General features: G+C 47.3%; 1 protein-coding gene across 1 annotated transcript in view; it reads left to right on the top strand.

Moving 5' to 3' along the window:
- Positions 1 to 9,261: 9,261 nt before the first annotated feature.
- The window catches only part of RUBCNL (rubicon like autophagy enhancer), a 36,233-nt gene continuing 23,739 nt past the window's right edge, over positions 9,262 to 21,755 (top strand). Inside the window, exon 1 of the mRNA XM_063433556.1 lies at positions 9,262 to 9,413. The gene's annotated coding sequence lies outside the window, so the exon portion shown is untranslated. The remainder of the gene's footprint in view (positions 9,414 to 21,755) is intronic.

Genomic DNA, 21,755 nt, shown 5'->3' with positions numbered 1-21,755 from the left:
TCTGCATCTGTTGGGCTTGGATGCTCAACGTTAAGAATTAACTTCATTGGTGTGCCTCCTCCAGGCTTTCTCAGAGTCATTCTTTGAAGGAGGGACCTACCATGATCATCTACTTTAGATAAGGCACTTTTTGGCTTGTAGCCCCAGGAAGGCCCGGCATTCCATCCCGCCGCCCCCCAATGGCCACAATCATGCCCCCATTGTTTGTCAACTACACAAACATATGGATCTTTTACATGAGGGATATCTCTATAGATATTCTGGATTTGTGTTGTAGTGAATGGGCATTCTACGATGTCACAATAATCAAAGGTATAGGTAGCCACACGGGTACATGATGAATTATACCAGAAGGTGTACCCACTAGCATCTTTAGTGATGGCTACTTGCTGGGCCTTAATTAAACTAATTAAGGAGACAATGTACCAGAGGTACATGGTTGTGCGGTATCTGCTTCCTCTGGGGCAGGAGACTTCTTGCAGTGGGAAGCGTGGATCCAATGTGGCCTGCCGGCCAATTTGACAGAAGTTGCGGTGATCAGGAGAACTTGGAATGGCCCGTCAAATCTTGGTTCCAGGGAGCTTTTCCGCACGAACTTCTTAACCAGAACCCAATCTCCGGGAAGCAGGTTATGGGTACCTGTGTTCAGATCAGGATCTGGAATTGAAGAGAAAACTTGGGCATGTATTTTGTTCAAGGCACTTGCAAGTTCAGTTACATAGTCTATTAAAACATCTGATTGAAGCTGTAACTGCTGTGGATAATAACAACCTAGCCTGGGTGCTGTCCCAAATAGAATTTCATATGGGGATAACGAGTATTTCCCTCTAGGTGTGTGCCTAACGCTGAACAAAGCTATTGACAGACTTTCTGGCCAGGGCATTTTTGTTTCTTGTGACATTTTTAACATTCTGGCTTTTAGAGTGCCATTCATGCGCTCTACTTTACCACTACTTTGTGGGTGGTAAGGGGTGTGGAAGGCTAGGGTCACTCCCAGAGCAGTCCAAATTTCTTTAGTCACTGTTGCTGTAAAGGCTGGGCCTTGATCACTTTCAATGACTTCTGGAAGTCCAAATCTACATACAATGTCTGTAAGTAGGCGTCTTGCGGTTGTTTTTGCAGTGATATTGGCTACAGGGTAGGCTTCTGGCCAGCCTGAGAACATGTCCACTATGACTAGTGCATATTCATGGGGCCCACTCTTGGGCATTTGGATGTGGTCAATTTGGATTCGCTGGAAGGGGTACATGGGCTTTGCCAGGTGTTTTGCAGGCACCTTGATTGGTCTTCCTGGATTACATTTTGCACAAATGACACAGGCCCTGCAGAAGCTGTTGATCAGGGTTGTGATTCCAGGTGCTTCATAATATTTTTGAATGAGGGCGGCCATTAGGTCTTTTGACAGATGTGCAGGCCCATGGGCCCATTGGACAACTGCTGGGTATAAGCTTCTTGGAAGGCAAAATTTAGAATTGTTGTAGTAAATTCCGTCCTTTAGGACAGCTCCTTTCTTCTTCCATTTCTGGATTTCTTCAGGGGTAATTTTAGCTTGTTGTTCTCGTAGAATTCTTAGGTCAGTAGGAAGAGTTTGTAAGGTAAAGATAGGAACTTCTTCTTCTTGACCGGACACTTCTTCATCCACTTCCTGCAAATCTCTGGCTGCTTGCTTAGCAGCCTGATCAGCCAAATGGTTGCCCTTTGCTTCATCTGAATCCAATTTCCCATGTGCCTTTACTTTCAAAACGGCCACTTCTTCAGGGAGTAGGAGGGCATCCATTAGTTCCTTGATTGCAGAGCTGTGTTTGACTGGTGTACCGGCAGTGGTAAGAAATCCTCTTGTCTTCCAAATGAGGCCGAAGTCATGTGCCACACCCAGGGCATATCTTGAATCTGTATAGATGTTGGCACGCTTTCCCTTGGAAATCTTGCATGCTGAAGTCAGGGCTTGCAATTCAGCTTCTTGCGCAGACATTGCTGGCGGTAAAGGTGATGACTTGAGAACTTCCCCTGTTGTGGTTACGGCATATCCTGTATGGTATTTTCCTTCTTCATCAGCATACCTTGAACCGTCCACAAACAGAGTAAAATCCGGATCCGGTAATGGATTCTCATGCACAGTTGGTAAGTGTACTGTTTCCATTTTCATCTGTTCGAAACAGTCATGAGGAGTTTCTGGGTCATAGTCATTTGTTATAACTAGGTCTTTAAATTCTTTTTCTAGGAAGTGGCGTGGCCATGCTTCCAGAAGGTCAGTTGTTGGGTATTTGACAATACCATTTTCCTGTAGCTGTTCTTCATCCATGGTGGCCCATAACTTTGCCATGGGCCCAAGATCATTCCATGACTTTGTCTTCAATTTGGTAACAGGAATATGTGGGATAGCAGTATCCCAATGGCGGTAAAGGTAGTTAAGTTGTTGAGGTAATTGGACCAAGACCATGCTATTGCCTTCAGAGTCACAATAGAAATCTTGAGCAGTGAGCTTAACATCAGTCCAATGGTAGAGCTCATCTTCATAGCAAGGCTCGGGAGTAATGTCTGGTTTGTACCACATGGTACAGAAGGCGTAATCTGGGCCTTCACAGAGAGGCTTTTCATCTTCATAAAATGTCAAATGTGGATGCATGACTTTCTTGATACATCCACAAAGCAGGTAAATGTAGGTTTCATCTGTGATAAATCCATAATAGATACCCCCCTCAGGGAGTGGAAGAAGAGTGGATGGGTTAAGAACTTGACATCTTTGGATGGAAATGTTGTCAGGTAGAAGAAGATGGCACTGCAGGCGTAGGTGTCTGGCTGGAGACACGTGCTTGAGCTGGACTTGGTTGATGATGGCAGAAATGTCATGAGGGGCCAAAACAACCAGGGGGTGGCCAAGGACCAGGTCTGAGGTTCTTTCTATGAGCTCTCTTGCAGCAAAAACAGCCCTGAGACAGGAAGGGGTCCCTCTGGCCACAATGTCCAGTTGACATGAGAAATATCCAATAGGCCTCTGGCGGCCTCTTAAGTCATTAGTTTGGGTGAGAACTCCTGTTGCGTGGCCTTGTCTTTCAGAGACAAATAATTTGAAAGGTTTGGAGTAATCAGGTAGGCCCAAGGCAGGAGCAGAAGCAATGGCACGCTTAAGAGATTTGAAATTGTCCAGAGCTTCGTTGGTCAGGCCGAATGGATCTGACTTGAGTGCATCGTAGAGAGGTTGCATAAGCAGAGAGGCCTCTGGGATCCATGCTCTGCAGTAGGAAATGAGGCCTAAGAAGGCATGAAGAGATTTTGAAGTCCTTGGGGGTTGAATGTCCAGAATTGTTCTGACTCGGTCCCGAGTGAGATGTCTGGTACCTTGAGATAGGCAATGTCCAAGGAAAATCACAGAAGGTTGACAGAATTGCAGCTTGAGAAGCGAAGCTTTACATCCTTGTTCTGCCAAATAGCAAAGCAGACTAATTGAACATTCTTCAGTAGTGGGTATATCATCTCCACAGAGCAACAAATCATCCACATACTGGAGTAAAACAACTTCTGGGTGTTCAGCTTGCCATGGGTCAAGAATAGTACACATGGCTTTGGCAAATTGACTTGGAGAATTTTGTGCCCCTTGGGGCATGACAGTCCATGTATATTGTTGCATTTCATGGGTGAAAGCGAACAGGTATTGACAGGATGGATCCAGTGGAACACTGAAAAAGGCATTAGCTAGATCAATGACTGTGAAATACTTTGCAGAAGGTGGGACGCCAGAGAGCAGGGTATGGGGGTTTGGTACAAGAGGGGTGTCCAGGACAGTGGCTTCATTGACTGCACGGAGATCCTGAACCATCCTGTACTTTACTGGCTCACCTTTTAGAGTCTTCTTCTTCACAGGAAATAATGGAGTATTACATTCTGATTTACACTTCACTAAAGCACCCTTTTCCAGGAGCGCTTTGATGTGAATAGAAATGGCTGCAGCCTGTGCTGGTTTTAGAGGATATTGTGGTTTCCTTGGTAACTTAGCTCCTGGGATAAGCTTAACCACCACAGGTGGGACATTTAGATGACCTATATCCTCTGGGCCTGAGGACCATAACTTAGCAGGTACCTGAGTTTTTAACTCATCTGGGAAATTGGACCTAGGTTCTGCTGCTTGCTCATTGGATATATCTAATTGCAGCATCAAAGGTATGGAGCACAGGGCTGAAGTGTCAGAAACAGATAGAGGTGTAGACATTTCTACCTGTCCATCTGGAGTGAAGGTTATAGACGCCTGTAGGCGTGAAAGGACATCAGCGCCTAACAGGTTAATTGGGCATGTGGAGGAAACTACAAAACGGGCAAGTAAGCTTGTGCCAACCCGCAGAGGGGTTGTTAGAGGACTGTGTCTCGGTTGGCCATCCACTCCAACACAGGAGACATCAATACTTGACAAGAAAGATGGGTCTGGCAGGTCTTGTTCTCTGAGAACACTTCGGGCTGCGCCTGTGTCAATAAGAAATGTGGTAGGTTGGCCTTCAATGGGTAAAGTTACTGTGGCAAGTGGCCCCCCCCCCTTATCCCCTGTAAACACTGCCATGACAGGGGTTAATGACACAGGTTTGCCAATTTCCTAATCATCATCTGGTTCCTCTACAATTGGAACCGTTTTCATGGTCTTAGGGGCCGGGGCAGGCTTGGGAAACTTTTTGGGCTCCCCTGTAGGAAACTTTTTGGGCTCCCCCGGTTCCCTTTTGGGTTCTGGACAGTCACTTCTGTAGTGTCCCTTAGCCCCACAATTGAAACATGATACGTCCTCTAACTTGACACCCTTGGTGCCAGGGGTGATGGGGGTGGCACGGGCCACCATGAGAGGAGCTGAATTGGGTCTTCTGGGGGTTTGGGCAGATTCCAAACCTCTAGCAACTAGGAGTAACGTATCTAGGGGAACAACCTTGTATTCAGGGCGTGCAGCAATGATTCCCTTGCGTATGGAATCTTTAACACCTTGGACAAACGCACCTGATAGCATTTGTGAATGAATTTTGTCAGTGAGATCAAATCCCAAATCTGTAAACATTTGATATAATCTTGCATGAAACCTTTCCACTGATTCTCCTTTGTCTTGCACAACATCAGTAAGGCCAGCAGCTTGATCTGCAAGTTTATCCTTAGCCCAATCTCTCAATTGATTGCAAAAGGTTACTCCGGAGGGATAATCAACATCACTTGTAAGTAGATCTGTACTGAGGTGGCGGGCCATGCTGGGCCAATATGCATCCCCTGCTTTAATAGCACAAATGCTCAGTAGGTCACGCCAGGCGGCGGAATAAGTCTTTTGTATCTGAACTATCCCTCGGTAAAAAGGCATAGGCTGTTTCTCTGGGTCAGGGAGAGATTTCATTAAAGCACTAGCTTGTGTGGGGTTAAAAGCGACATATTTAGGAGGGGCCTGTTCTCCCCGACCCTGATGGCCGAAGGGATCTTCAATAGAACGGTGGGCTCTCGCAGCCTCCATTGAAACCTGGGACAGCCTGTCATCCTCTCCCTCATCTAGCTCTATTATCTGGGACCTTCTGCGTGAGGGGATCACCTGAGGAGACAGGGCCGGGGGATAGGAGGGAGCTCCGGAGGCGGGAGTTGCCATTGGGTCATAATCTTGGGACCGGTAATCACCGGGAAGCACCGGCATCAGGGGTGCTGAATGGCTGGGGGCCGCCATATTGGAGGCGGGGAAGGAAGTTGCATTGGGGTTAAGGGAAGATGTGGCGGCCATGTTGGATGTGGGCACATCCGGGGCAGACTGAACCGGACTGGGCATGACCGGAACCTGGGGAGTGGCTTGGGGAAAGGGGTATGGCCAGTGAGGATAGGGGTATGGGAAGGGGTATGGCCAGGCCATTTGGGTAGGAGTTGGGGCGGAACCTGGAGTGGGCAGTGAGGTTGGGGAGGGATTAGCAGAGGGGGTGGGAAACTGGGCTGTGGTCGGGGCGGGCGAGGGAGAGGGTGGGGAAGAGTCAGTAAAGGTGCCTGAAGGAGGAGGAGCCGGAGTGGGATCAGCAAGATTGACAGTGGCAGGAGAGGAGGGGTTAGTGAACTGGGCAGATGCAGATGGGAGGGTAGGATTATCTACGGAGACAAAGTGTGAGGAAGGAATGGCAGATGAGATGTTAGCATTAGACACAGAAGGTGGCTTGGGGATGGATGAGGATGATGGGAATGTTAGGGAAGGAGAAGGGGAAAAGTAGGATCCATCAGAATTTAGGACCGGGCAAACGGGAGAGGTGACGGGATGGGGATTGGGAGGATTGGGAGTGGGACACATAGTCAGCTGGCAATCTCCCATTGCTGACTGGACCTTTGGGATAGACATCCCCCGGGCGCCATTTTGGGGCGCTGGCTGAGGAAGAGCCCCAGCAACACAATTATTATGGTACACAAACAATTTCACACCCTTGTGAATTATTTCTTCCTCAACCCAACCTTCTTGCTGAATAGCCTTTGCTACTCTGTACCATGCTTCAGCTGTTTTTAATAAATTATAATTTGCAAGCTTGCCTTTCTTTTCCATCAACAATCTACGCCAGCTTTCTGGTTGTAATCTACCACATGTCGGCACAGCAATTTTACAAACTTTTGCAATCTTTTCAACACCTTTAACCATCTCCTCACCCTCTCTGTCATCAACTAAATCACATGCTAACCAGCCCTTACTGGGCTTACCTAAATCCTGCCCCATAATCCCTTCTCCCCTACACCAGCGTCCCAGATATAGGGAAAGATAAGGAAAATTGAACCAGAACGTCTACAATGCTCGACTGCCACCTGAGAATCGTGGGTCTTTCTCAAGTGCGTCTTCCCAAAACGTAGACTAGTCACTGAATCCGCCTACCCGGGGTGGTAGACACGGATTGGAGCGAGGTGAGAAGTGTGTGACCAATCACTTCTCTATTAAGAGGAATGGGAGTGGATAGTACAATAGTACAGGAAGTGTAGAAAAGGTAAAGAGTAAGGGAAGGAAAATCCTTAGAGACAGATACAGGAGTTTAAATGACTCCACATTAAACAAACAAGACAACAATACAATTGAAATACAGTGCATGCATCACAGTTCAAATGAAATCAACAGTAATCCCTTTCCTTCTACATGTGCTTACTCCAAAGTCACCTTTCTCAACCTCGTAGTGTCCCCGCTCGGAGAATGACTTCCTCAAGTCTCACTACCAGCGGCCAAGGATAACAGCTAACACCGGTCCGAAATCCTTTCTAGCCTCCCTCGTTACAGCAGTCCACTTAAAGTGGCCACGCCACCCTCACTCCCGTAGTGCCCTTATAAAACCCACTCTATAAGTCTCACTACCACGTGATGCGGAAAACAAGCAATGCCTGCCTGAATCCCCCCAGGAAACTGAGTCCCCTGCCACAAGGCTAAGTCTCCTATCACAATTAAAATAATCAGTGGACCCTCAGCTCAACTAGAGCCGAAGGGTCCGGGTCAGGACGTCCCCAACTCAACTAGAGCTGGATGGTCCGGGTCAGGACGTCCCCAACTCAACTAGAGCTGGATGGTCCGAAAGCGCACAGTGAAGCTAGCTAGGCTATCAAGGTGACACAAAATTGGATCACAGGAAACTATGATTCTACACAGATCCCACAATTCCACAAACTTCTTTTTCCTTACAGCCACAGCCACGAGGCTCCTAAAAGAAGTAAACAGGCAAAGAAGACCCCCAGGAACACATCCACAGGTCAACCCCCCTTTTTCCCTACAGCCACGAACACGTGGCTCCTAAAAGGAGTAAAACAGGCAACAGGACTCCAGGCAAACCCCCCGGGTCCACCCTCCCCTTTATCCCAAAAAAAAGGGAAAACAGACAAACACAGGACCCTCAAGCAAACTACCACGGGTCCACCCCCCCCCCCCCCTTTATCCCAAAAAGGGGAAACAAATAAACATTCAGCCCGGGCAACCAAACTAGACACACCCAGGTAACAGATAGACTAAATGCAGGTAACAAATGGGTAATAAGACTCCGGGCAAGATATTACCTGTCTTTGATGTCCTCCCGGGAAGCAGTCACAGACACGTGGACGGGTCAATCAAAGGGGCCGGAACGTACCGGTGGCTCTGCAGAAGTCTCTACCGTGTAACTGGAGGTGATCAGTCTCCCTTTCCTTCCCCCTGGATTCCTCCGTCCACCCTTGTCTTCCTTAGGACGGCTCACCGGCCAGACATAGCCCGGAGCCCCACGTTGGGCGCCAAAGTTGTTATGGTACTTTTTCAGTAAACCAAAATGTTTAAGTGTCTATCTGTTCCTGTCCAAATTAAAGAGAATTGAATTGCGTATATACGCTGAAGTAATTCAGTCTGACACACGGAGTTCAGGTTAAAATAACTTCGAGGAAATTTATTGGCAAGTGCAGAATCAGCGGGCGCGCAGGCCCTTTTAAGAGACATTTTCGTCATCATTGATTATCAAGATATCAGTGAATAAACATCATTAATTGGATTAATTGTTAAGTGTCTGGGTTAGTGTCCACCTATCAATATAATTAATTGGATCAAAAGCTAAGTGGTTAGTTCCGTGTCCACCCACCAAGAGGTGGTACTTTTTCGGACACGGGTGGGGGACAAGGGGTCTTAAGCGTCATTTTACTCGGTCGGTGATGTCAAATCTCGTGGTTAGGTGCAAGGTCTCTTATGAATAGAACATTTCATTACTACTGTGTTCTCATGGCCTTTAAATTATATTATGTTGCGAGTTAGAGGAAATTCAACAGTTCCTGGGTTAGTCATATCCTTATGGAGAATACTGTCCTTGTCTATTGTATTAGATGTCCTGAGAAATACTGTCATGTAATGTAGTTTTCATATGAAGAAGTCAGGTTATGAGGACAAAATGGAGGATTTGTCACAGTATCAGGTTAATACAGAGTTAGAGCAGCAATTCAATATAAATACAATAAGATTTTTTAATAATTCTACATCAGTAGTGCAACAACTTGATTTGATTTGAATCACTGTATAATCCCGACCTTTGCACACATTATAAAAACAAACATTACCTGCATGGCCAATACACACATGCGGACTCAGCAGCAGCTGCTGTATACACTGTCAGAGCCTATCTCTAATGTGCATCCTCCTTTAATCCCACCTCCCCCCAGCAGCTGATGAGCCCTCTGTCTCCATGCTCCACCCCTCCATTCCTTTGAAGCAGATAGTGGGCGCGTCGGTTAGGGGAGAGGGGCGAGGGTGGTTCAGTCCGGTTTGGGGGCGGGGATATCATGGCATAGTAGTAATGAGTTAAATGAACAAGGATAGAAGTTGCTCGTAGGGCTATCGGTGGGGTTTAAGCAGTTGGTTCTGATAGAATGTGATCAGCGGTAACATTCCAATCTATGTGTGTGGGTTCCATAGATAAGCTGAGAGCTGCTACCTGGAGCAGTACTGGCGGAGGAAGGTAAGCTGCTCGCTGGACTTGCTTTGTTCTGCTCCAAACCCTCATCTTCCTGGATCTCCCGTGACCGTAATTTTATTATTTGGTTAAACTATTCAGTAGCGCTGTGTATTTTTTTTTTTTTTTCTGTTCATTTTTGTTTTTGTTTTTTTGTTACTGTTGTTTGGCATTTTGCAGTCTCTGTGTATCATATCTATAGTAACTGCTTATGCAAATAAATGTGGTTTATTCTTGAGTGACAGATCGCTTTTGTAGTCTCTTTAAGGATTTAAGGATTGTGAGGTGTTTGTGTCTATTTAAAGGGGAACCATCAGGGACATTTACTATGTGAAGTGGTATCAATATGCTCTCAAAAAAGTTCACCACCTTCTCCTCCTCCCCACCCCCTTTTTTATTTTTTTTATTTTTAAATAAATCTAATGAGCTAATAAACTGGTAGTGACTACTGTCCCCTTTATCCTTCCTCGTGGTCATCTGTATAGTACAAGAGGTTAGCACAGCAGGTTTCCTGGTTATTTATGGCACCCTCCCAATTGACCTTTGGTGAGTCCCATGCCCTCTGATGCACCCCTTGTATCCTGGGTAGATTGCTAGCTGATATGGTAGAGTGCATGTGTTGCGGTTTAGCAGGAAGAGCTGTTTTATTTTCTAGTCTCCTTGGGGGGGAAGTGTTGAATTGCTGCTATGTTTTGTGTTAGCCACCTAGATGCACACAGCTTAAAGCTGTAGGGGGTTGGGGAGATTCTGTTCCTTAGAAACTTCTAAACCAAGTTTAGTCATTGCAACCTGATCATTGCTCCAATAGGGTTCTGTGTGTGACTTATTATTGGGAACTCACATTGGTAAAATAGACTACCAAAGGAAATGCATGTTTGTTAGAATTTTAGAATGAGATCTTAAATCCCAATCTAAAAACGTATCGATCTGAGCATCAAATCCCCATAAATTCCCTACACGTCATCCTGTTTTTAAACACAGGATATCCTATCGGCAGAAAGGGCCCTCTGCTCTAATTTACAGCTTCCTCCTCACCCCCCCATTGATCCGAGGATTCATTGACAAAGAGCATTCATTCATTATTGTCTGCCTGCAGAGTATTCTAGAAAAGCTATCCCGAGCTCGCAGACCCCCAGTCACAAGACCTCTGAGCTACAGCCTAACTAAAACCGTGTGTGCATTACAAAGGGATGGAGGAAGTAGTTGGTGTGCGTTCTGTGCATTGATGCTTTTAGAGTAAAAAAAGAAACAGACTGTAGTTCTAAATGTGGAGCAGTCACCATGAAGACTAGTAGAATGTTTCACATTGTTCATTTGGTTTCCATGTTGGAAGTTTTAAGACACAATCGTATATTTATTTAAATCTATGGATTTTTATTTTTTTCAATTCTTTATTTTTGTAGTGCACATAAAGGGTTACAGGCAGGCATGAGGTGCCCCGAGAGCAGTCCTCAAGCATTTACTCCGCTAAACATGCGGGACATTTGATTATCAGGCACATTTTTATATAAAATTAGTTGCACATATATTCAATTGGTGAAAGTAGATTCTGCCACAATAGCTAGGGTAAGCATTTGTGACATATCTTGACAATAGTTAGGCATTAGTGGATACTGCACAGTTTTATATATAATAGCATTGCTTATCTAAGAGTAGTTTTATGTTGCTGCATATAGAAGGTAGATCAGATCACAAGATTAAACATTGCAGAGTAATATATGTCTAGTGCTGTAGAGTAAGGTGTTCCAATTGCAGATTATGCTAGTGAAAGGTGTACTGGTATTTACTTATAAGTGTCTGCATGTTTATCATTAGGCTATTTCTAGTGATAATTTAAGGTATGGTGTTTGCTAGTTAGATGGCTAGCTCAGGTGCTGGCATCATTGAAATGTACACTTCGTGGTGAGCCTAGTGTGTAGCGTTCTCATTAGATGATGCCAAGTCCAGGTTGGGCGGTTTAACCGATCCCCATCAGTTTAAGGCATGGTGCCCGAAGTAGTGGTCGGTGGGGATCCTCCCAGGCAATGTTTTTCCAGTTCCCCGCCGGGATGTGGTCCGAGGGTAAGGTGGCAAAAGTCCCCTGATCTGTGGTGAGCCTGCTTTGGGGTTGTGAAGCTGGTGGTGGCTGGGGTCTGCGGTCGGGGCGACTTGGTAAGGTCCCCCCATGCTTCCCATCTCTATCAAGCAGAGGTGTTGGGTTAAGTCGTGTCTGGGGGTGTCTTTTCCCAGGAGGGTTGATGGTCCCCATGAGGGAGAGGGGGGTTTGTGCGTGCGGTACCGGAGCTCGCTGCTTGTCAGGTGGGTGACTCACCGCTGGCAGTCTGTTGCTGACCCGCCATGGCTTGTGTCGAGTCTCCCGCATTCTCCTCCCGGCCTTCCATGCTGTAGTTGCGCCCTCTCCTGGAGCTGCGGGTCGTGGCCAGGGCATTCCTGGAATCCTAAAATGTACAGTGGGCTGTAATGGCCATGATCCGTAGAGTATTTTTTTTCAAACTCTTCGGCAACTTGGGAGGTGAGCTGTCACAGCGAGATGTTATCGCTCTTCTTAGCTCACAGCTCATGAACGCATACAGCATTTTTTATCATCATTTAATAACTTCTGATAGTTCTACCTTTCCAATGTTGTTTAATGTACACTGTGGTGTATTTGGTTATTGGGCTGTCCAAGGCATGACTAAACTCTGACACCCACTAATCTAAACTTGCCCCACCCATTCCTGTCAAGGCCACACCTCTTCCTGTTTAAGACCAACACGCACTTTGACTGACAGACACACGCCCTCACTTATACATACTGACACACAGAACCATTTGCACACACACAATTTCACTATCACTCAGGCACACACATTCACCGAGCGTCGCACACACTTACATACTCACAGACCCACATATCCAACTGACACACTTGCACACATTTTCTCATACACAAAAATTATTATATAAATGCCTTGTTAGGCTCACAGTAAACAGAGCTGAGTGTACATATTTCTTGTGTGTAAAACTCTTTATTTTTCTTTTTGTGTGCAGCACCTTTTGAAATGTTGTCTGACTACATTGCTGTTAATAATCTATAATTGGCTTACACTCTCTATATTTTGCCTGACTTGGATACCCCACCCTTGACTCAGACAATTCTGCGGTTTACCAGAGTAAATGGTTTTACATCCAAGTAATTTAGCCAGTGCTTCAAGTTTAAACTTAATTTACAAAATTCAAAAGGCAACATATTTTTGTGAATCAATGTTTCTTTTCAGGTCTAGTTCAGTTTTGGAATAACAGAGAGCCAGCAAGTTCCCTCTGCAAAATAGATACAGCAATCCCTGTGTAGAATTGTATTATAGATTTTTTTTATTTTTTTTTAACATGCAGATCTTGTTTCCAAAACTTGTACTGCATGGTTACAATAAAATAACTTTTGTGCTGTGTCATGCAGGGGCCTGAATCTCATGGGGACATAAATGCCCTGGTTTACCTGAGATTGGAGTTAGTTTAAATTCTCGCTGTTTTCCGTTGTCCCCAATAATTCTGCTCCTTTGTATATTCTTGATCTACTGGTTGGAGGGGTGGTGGGCAAACAGTAAGTGTCACTGCAAGGTAAGGGTGCTGAAGCTATAACTATAGCTAATATAGCTAACTATAGCTTCTGGTGCTTGGAGTATAGCTCCCACTAGACTGACTGACTGTGATATGACCTACACTAAACTCCAACACTAAAATAATTGTTAAAATGAAACTGTGTATTCAAAGAAAATGAATGCCATCTGGGACAAAAAAGATAATATGCCGTCAGTTTCTGTGACCATTTGACTTTATTTTCCCATGTTTTACAATTCTATATCTTCTCTGTATTGGTATATAATCTGTGTATTACTTGGGTTTTATTGGTGTGGGAATGTTTAAACACGTAAATGAAATGGTTCCTAGAATACTGCTCTATTCTAGGAATCCTGTCTTTATCTAGTGTTTATTTTACCCTTGATTTGATGTACTGCTAATTGCTACTAGTAGAGTACAAGTGACAGCAATATAAGAGTAACTGCCTTATTAATGTTAGAAAAGGATATGGATATGTATGTTAGACCTGGGAGGAGGGGGGGAGAGAGAAACACCAGTCACAGAACTGCTTATATTCATGCCACTCAAAGTACCAAGCAAATAATTAGACATTCTATAGGGATGGAAAAGTGAACACATTTTTATTCTGACCACAACTTTCAAGATAACTATTCCAAATATACTGTCTAACAACTTACTCCAGGGCTCTCATGCAGATACAAAACCCACTGTTGTGCAGAGCTACGTTTATTGGTCTATTGGGCACAGCACAAGTTCAAAGGGGCAAAACTGAGTGCAGGTCTAATGATGTGCTTGTGCTGCATCTTTTTATGACCGTTCCGAGGTGTCCTCAAAAGGGACAGGATCCTAAAATCTGGACTGTCCTGCCGAAATCAGGTTACGATTGACTCAGAGACCAGAAAATGAATGTTAGGTGACAGAAGCATGTAACATCTTGCACCATCGCTAAATAATTATTTTGTGTGCAGAAGCCGTGTATGATAACAATTTAGAAATCCATCCTATCTCCCTGTCAATCAGGGGCGGACTGAGAGCATTTGGGGCCCCCGGGCAAAATTAGATCCCAGGCCCTGTGAATGCACAAATATATGTGCATTAAATAAATGTTAAAGGATCACTATAGTGTCAGGAAAACCGCTTTGTTTTCCTGACACTATAGTGCCCTAAGGGTGCTCCCACCCTCAGGTTCCCCCTCCCGTTGCGCTGAAGGGTTAAAACCCCTTCAGCAGCTTACCTTTATCCAGCACCGGGCCCCCTCGGCGCTGGTGACCTCTCCTCCCCCGCCAACGTCAGCTCACGAGTGGAGCGAAATGCGCATGTGCGGCAAGCACGCTTTCAAACAGTCCATAGGAAAGCATTTCTCAATGCTTTCCTATAGACGTTCTGCATGTCAGGATGACACCCACTAGAGGTTTGATTAACCCTGCTAAGTAAACATAGCAGTTTCTCTGAAACTGCTATGTTTACATCTGAAGGGTTAAAACCTGAGGGACCTAGCACCCAGACCACTTCATTGAGCTGAAGTGGTCTGGGTGACTATAGTGTCCCTTTAAATATAACTCTCATATAATACAGCATTCCTTTGGATGTGTATATTGTGAAGACCTGTGTATGCATGCATGTTTGTATTTGAGTCCGTGTGAATGCACTTGTACATGTCTGGATGACTACATGTGCTTTTTTGTATATAGTGTCAGTGTGAATGCATATGTGACAGGTGACAGAGTGTGTGAGGGAGAGGGTGACAGGTGGAAGAGTGTGGGAGGTGGTGACAGGTGGCAGAGTGAGGGGGTACCTGGAGGCAGAGTCAGGGAGGGAGGGGGTGACTAGTGACAGAGTGAGGGATGGGGTGACTGTCCCCCTTACTATGTCACTATTCACCACCACCCTCCCTCACTCTGTCACCAGTCATCCCCTCACTCACTCTGTCACTAGAGTTAAGGGGGTGACTACTGACAGAGTGAGGGAGGGGCTGACTAGTGACAGAGTAAGGGAGGGGGTGACTAGTGACAGAGTAAGGGAGGGAAGGGGTGACTAGAGTGAGGGGGTGACTAGTGACAGTGACAGAGTGAGTGAGGGGGTGACTAGTGTGAGTGAGGGGGTGACAGAGTAATGGAGGGAAGGGTTGACTAGTGACAGAGTGAGGGAGGGAGAGGGTGACTGTCACTAGTCACACCCCCCCTCTGTCCCTAGTCACCATCTCCCTCCCTCACTCTGTCACTAGTCACCCCCTCCCTCCCTCTGTCACTAGTCACCCCATGCCTCCGTCACTCTGTCACTAGTCATCTCCTCCCTCTATCACTAGTCACACCCTCCCCATCCCTCACTGTCACTAGAGTGAGGGGGTGACTAGTGACAGAGTAAGGGAGGGGGTGACTAGTGACAGAGTAAGGGAGGGAGGGGGTGACACAGTGACAGAGGGAGGGCTGGGGTGACTAGTGACAGAGGGAGGGCTGGGGTGACTAGTGACAGAGGGAGGGATGGGGTGACTAGTGACGGAGGGAGGGGGTGACTAAGGACAGAGTGAGGGGGTGACACAATGACAGAGGGAGGGAGGGGGTGACAGAGGGAGTAGTGACAGAGGGAGGGGGTGACTAGTGACAGAGGGAGGGGTGACTAGTGGTAGAGGGAGGGGGTGACTAGTGACAGAGGGAGGGGGTGACTAGACTAGTGACAGAGGGAGGGTGACCAGTGACAGAGGGGGGGGGTGACCAGTGACAGAGGGGGGGGGTGACCAGTGACAGAGGGGGGGGGTGACCAGTGACAGAGGGGGGGGGTGACCAGTGAAAGAGGGGGTGGGTGACTAGTGACCGAGGGAGGGGGTGACTAGACTAGTGACAGAGGGACGGTGACCAGTGACAGAGGGACGGTGACCAGTGACAGAGGGGGGGGGGGGGGGGGTGACCAGTGAAAGAGGGGGGGTGACCAGTGACAGAGGGAGGGGGTGACCAGTGAAAGAGGGGGGTGACCAGTGACAGAGGGAGGGGGTGAGTAGTGACAGAGGGAGGGATGGGGTGACTGTCCCCCTTACTATGTCACTATTCACCACCACCCTCCCTCACTCTGTCACCAGTCATCCCCTCACTCACTCTGTCACTAGAGTTAAGGGGGTGACTACTGACAGAGTGAGGGAGGGGGTGACTACTGACAGAGTGAGGGAGGGGGTGACTAGTGACAGAGTAAGGGAGGGGGTGACTAGTGACAGAGTAAGGGAGGGAAGGGGTGACTAGAGTGAGGGGGTGACTAGTGACAGTGACAGAGTGAGTGAGGGGGTGACTAGTGACAGAGTGAGTGAGGGGGTGACAGAGTAATGGAGGGAAGGGTTGACTAGTGACAGAGTGAGGGAGGGAGAGGGTGACTGTCACTAGTCACACCCCCCTCTGTCCCTAGTCACCATCTCCCTCCCTCACTCTGTCACTAGTCACCCCCTCCCTCCCTCTGTCACTAGTCACCCCATGCCTCCGTCACTCTGTCACTAGTCATCTCCTCCCTCTATCACTAGTCACACCCTCCCCATCCCTCACTGTCACTAGAGTGAGGGGGTGACTAGTGACAGAGTAAGGGAGGGGGTGACTAGTGACAGAGTAAGGGAGGGAGGGGGTGACACAGTGACAGAGGGAGGGAGGGGGTGACACAGTGACAGAGGGAGGGGTGGGGTGACTAGTGACAGAGGGAGGGATGGGGTGACTAGTGACGGAGTGAGGGGGTGACTAAGGACAGAGTGAGGGGGTGACTAAGGACAGAGTGAGGGGGTGACACAATGACAGAGGGAGGGAGGGGGTGACAGAGGGAGGAGTGACAGTGACAGAGGGAGGGTGACAGTGACAGAGGGAGGGTGACAGTGACAGAGGGAGGGGGTGACTAGTGACAGGGGGAGGGGGTGACTAGTGACAGGGGGAGGGGGTGACTAGTGACAGGGGGAGGGGGTGACTAGTGACAGAGGGAGGGGGTGACTAGTGACAGAGGGAGGGGGTGACTAGTGACAGAGGGAGGGGGTGACTAGTGACAGAGGGAGGGGGTGACTAGTGACAGAGGGAGGGGTGACTAGTGGTAGAGGGAGGGGGTGACTAGTGACAGAGGGAGGGTGACCAGTGACAGAGGGGGGGGGGTGACCAGTGACATGGGGGGGGGGGTGACCAGTGACATGGGGGGGGGGGTGACTAGTGACAGAGGGGGTGGGTGACTAGTGACCGAGGGAGGGGGTGACTAGACTAGTGACAGAGGGACGGTGACCAGTGACAGAGGGACGGTGACCAGTGACAGAGGGGGGGGTGACCAGTGAAAGAGGGGTGACCAGTGACAGAGGGAGGGGGTGACCAGTGACAGAGGGAGGGGGTGACCAGTGACAGAGGGAGGGGGTGACCAGTGAAAGAGGGGGGTGACCAGTGAAAGAGGGGGGTGACCAGTGACAGAGGGAGGGGGTGAGTAGTGACAGAGGGAGGGGGTGACCAGTGAAAGGGGGGGGGACTAGTGACAGAGGGAGGGGGTGACCAGTGACAGGGGGGGGTGACTAGTGGCAGAGGGAGGGTGACTAGTGACCGAGGGAGGGGGTGACTAGTCTAGTGACAGAGGGGGGGGGGGTGACTAGTGACAGAGGGGGGGGGGTGACTAGTGACAGAGGGGGGGGGTGACTAGTGACAGAGGGGGGGGGTGACTAGTGACAGAGGGAGGGGTGACTAGTGACAGAGGGAGGGGTGACTAGTGACAGAGGGAGGGGTGACTAGTGACAGAGGGAGGGGTGACTAGTGACAGAGTGGGGGTGACTAGTGACAGAGGGGGGGTGACTAGTGGCAGAGGGAGGGTGACTAGTGGCAGAGGGAGGGTGACTAGTGACCAAGGAAGGGGATGACTAGTCTAGTGACAGAGGGAGGGTGACTAGTGACAGAGGGGGGGGTGACTAGTGACAGAGGGGGGGGTGACTAGTGACAGAGGGGGGGGTGACTAGTGACAGGGGGGGTGACTAGTGGCAGAGGGAGGGTGACTAGTGACCGAGGAGGGGGTGACTAGTCTAGTGACAGAGGGAGGGTGACTAGTGACAGAGGGAGGGTGACTAGTGACAGAGGGAGGGTGACTAGTGACAGAGGGAGGGTGACTAGTGACAGAGGGAGGGTGACTAGTGACAGAGGGAGGGTGACTAGTGACAGAGGGAGGGTGACTAGTGACAGAGGGGGGTGACTAGTGACAGAGGGGGGTGACTAGTGACAGAGGGGGGTGACTAGTGACAGAGGGAGGGGTGACTAGTGACAGAGGGGGGGGTGACTAGTGACAGAGGGGGGGATGACTAGTGACAGAGTGGGGGTGACTAGTGACAGAGTGGGGGTGACTAGTGACAGAGTGGGGGTGACTAGTGACAGAGTGGGGGTGACTAGTGACAGAGTGGGGGTGACTAGTGACAGAGTGGGGGTGACTAGTGACAGAGTGGGGGTGACTAGTGACAGAGTGGGGGTGACTAGTGACAGAGTGGGGGTGACTAGTGACAGAGTGGGGGTGACTAGTGACAGAGTGGGGGTGACTAGTGACAGAGTGGGGGTGACTAGTGACAGAGTGGGGGTGACTAGTGACAGAGTGGGGGTGACTAGTGACAGAGTGGGGGTGACTAGTGACAGAGTGGGGGTGACTAGTGACAGAGTGGGGGTGACTAGTGACAGAGTGGGGGTGACTAGTGACAGAGTGGGGGTGACTAGTGACAGGGGGAGGGAGGGTGAGTAGTGACAGAGTGGGGGTGACTAGTGACAGGGGGAGGGAGGGTGAGTAGTGACACAATGGGGGGGGGGGGGGGGGAGTTGATTAGTGCCTACCTTTCTCTTGCTCCCTCTTCTCTCCCTGGCTGCTGCTCCTTCCTCTCTCGCTGATTGGCTCTGTATGAGAAGAGAGTACAGGAAGTGATGTCACTTCCTGGCCCCCTCTCCCCATCACACAGAGCCGCATGGGACAGGGAGAAGGAGACCTGGCAGAGAGGAGGTGAAGCTGCCAGGTCTCGGGTGAGAGGGGGGGGGGGGATTTACAGAGCGGTAGGTTGCTGGGGCCCTGCGCTCCATCAGGGGCCCCAGCAACCTAATAAAGGAAAATATATTTTTTATTTTTTTTTTGCTGTTCCAGTTGGAGAGATCTCTGATCTCTCCAGCTGGAGCATGGCTGTGCTGCCGGGCCCCTGGCTGCCTCGGGCCCTCGGTCCATGACCGATATGCCCGAGTGGTCAGTCCGCCCCTGCTGTCAATCATTATTCTAAGTTCTGTCCTTTGCACCTGCCAGTCAGTATAGAGAAAACATACAGGGAAGAGTAGGAATTAAACAATGTTCCTATTTATCTTAATTTATATTGTTTGTCTTGTTTGAGAGAGATTGTCATTATCTTAATATAAATTCATATTAAGTTATAGGTAATCTTCAAAGTTTTTTGTTTTTGTTTTTTTTACTCATGTGACAGTTCCCCTTTAAGTTAAGTCTACATTTCTGTTGTGACCTAAAATATTAACTTCTCTTTTTACCACAGTTTCGTTTGTTGTGCTTCCCACTAAATTTTCATATATTCTTTTTTCTGCTTTGAACTGCTTTACAACCCAGACAACAAACACAGCCTTGACGAACTATATACAGTATGAGAAGATCAGAATGTTTAACCCCTTAAGGACACATGACATGTGTGACATGTCATGATTCCCTTTTATTCCAGAAGTTTGGCCCTTAAGGGGTTAAAGGATTGGAACCTTTCCAGTGAAAAATGCCCTTTTGGGCACTGTAGAGAAGGTCTCAATAAGCTGTGAAACCTGCAAAAAAAGTCACTGAGGCCATAGGCTTCTTATAAAGGACCATTTAGCTGGCTCAAGGTGCATGGACACGCTTCAGGCTGAGGGAGTTTGTTTTTATAAAAAAAAATGAGCGATGAAGGGAGCACCTACACTGAGGGTGGGTGGGAGGGAAGAGCTAGCTTGTTGAATTGACATTAGGCAGGCTGGAACAGAGATCAGGGCTGCCAATGTCACATGTGCTGGTGGTGCAACTAGCCCCCAGCACACAATTGACAATAACTCAGCTGAAACACTGAAGTGGTCATGGTGTTTATAGGAACCCTTTAACATGTACAATTCTTTGCCTTTTCTATACACGCACATACCGTGGGGGTTCCACTTACTAAGATTTAAATAAAACATGTTTAAATGTCTCTGAATTATTTTTAAGCTGGTCTTTTTATTTGTGGGTTCATGTTTCTATTTGTATTCTAGACCTCCTCATTCTGATAGCTCCCCATACTATGTATAATAATAATGTAATGTATATAATAGTCTTGTATATAATAGTCTTTTGCTAATCAGGTTGCATATTAGTACATAGTGCTATATAATTAAATAGATTTATATTTGTAATCACTTGTATGATGGTGATACAGTTTCATTGCAACTCTCTCTAGATGGAAAGTATCACCAATACAGTTTTGTTTTGCTATTTTTTGCCTGAAAATCTGATGAAATAACTAAAAATAGAAGCAGTGACCCTGAAATGCCTTTTTTTTTTTTTTTTTTTTTTTTTAATGATAACCTGCAGCAGAGAGATCTGTCTGGTACATGACCGCTTGCTCCCTCCTGTCATGTGAGCTGATGTCACCCAGCTCGATACATTCAGGATAACAAAGTAGAAAACTTATCAGTAGTCAACACTCTGCACTGTTTTACTCATGTCACAAACTGCTATTTTTTTCCCTTTGTAATCTAAAAAAAAGCTTACTTTTTAATAAAAGTTCCATAAATACTTTTTACAAGTAAGAAGTTAGTCACATGATTGCAAAGGTAAACCATATGGTTAAATTCTTTATTTCAATTAATCCTATTGGCTACTTTATCTGTGTAGGGACCAAAGCAAATTATATTCTGGTTCTGATGGATATTTTTAAAAATTAAAACTGATGTTATGGGTATTGTGAAAAGTTGTGCTACACTTCCCTCCCCCCTATTGGGGTTATGCACACATGGAACTTGCTGTAACCTTTATCGAATAATAATTACTCTCAGAATGGCTGAGCGTGTCAGCCTGACCTTATTCACCCTCTCTCACAGCACCCATTGCTGGTATGGCTAAGGAAGAGTGAAATCTGTCTTAGCCATAATACCCATGAAGGGGGAGGGGCTTTGCTGTGGGTAGCCAGGGAGCCATTGTTTGAAAATGGTTTAGCACTGAATTGAGCAACAGTGCCGGGTCCCAGGAGACTATAACCAATTTAATGAGATGAGGTGGTTATAGTGCCTGTGTCGTCCCTTTAACTAGGAAAGTGTGTAACTGATATGCCCTATGATCTCATAAGCTGAGTGATCCTGTGCTTGCTGTTTTGAAGAGAGGAATGTTGCAAACTGCACTTGGTTTCCTTTTTGATTTGGTCTGTCATGCAAATTTACATCACTTCTCTAAAATTTCCAAAAGTGTTCTTGTATCATATTGCGAAAATAAAACTGGTCCAGATTTGGCAATCAGACCTGCTGAAGTTTGGAGTCAAATAAAATAACTCTGTTTTAAGGGACTGAATATAATGTAAGTAGTTGTTCATTTTTGCTGAAAGGTGTGAGGTGAGTATTACCACTTCTTTTGCTTCTGTGGACCCCCATGGTTTTGCTGGGACATTCAAGGAAGTTTGCATTTTTGTTATCTTATCGCAAAAAAAAGACAGGAAAGCTAGCTGGAGTATCCTTTTCAGTGCTGGATTTATAAGGGCTTTTTGTGGCTCAAACGTTGCTGTATTTGGAGCTGGTTTGTAGAGAACCATTTAAAACGTACTGATCT

This window comes from Pelobates fuscus, chromosome 1, assembly GCF_036172605.1.
Source record: "Pelobates fuscus isolate aPelFus1 chromosome 1, aPelFus1.pri, whole genome shotgun sequence".
Classification (NCBI taxonomy): Eukaryota; Metazoa; Chordata; class Amphibia; order Anura; family Pelobatidae; genus Pelobates; species Pelobates fuscus.
Note: the sequence above shows the minus strand (reverse complement) of the source record. Positions and strands in the feature narration are given on the sequence as shown.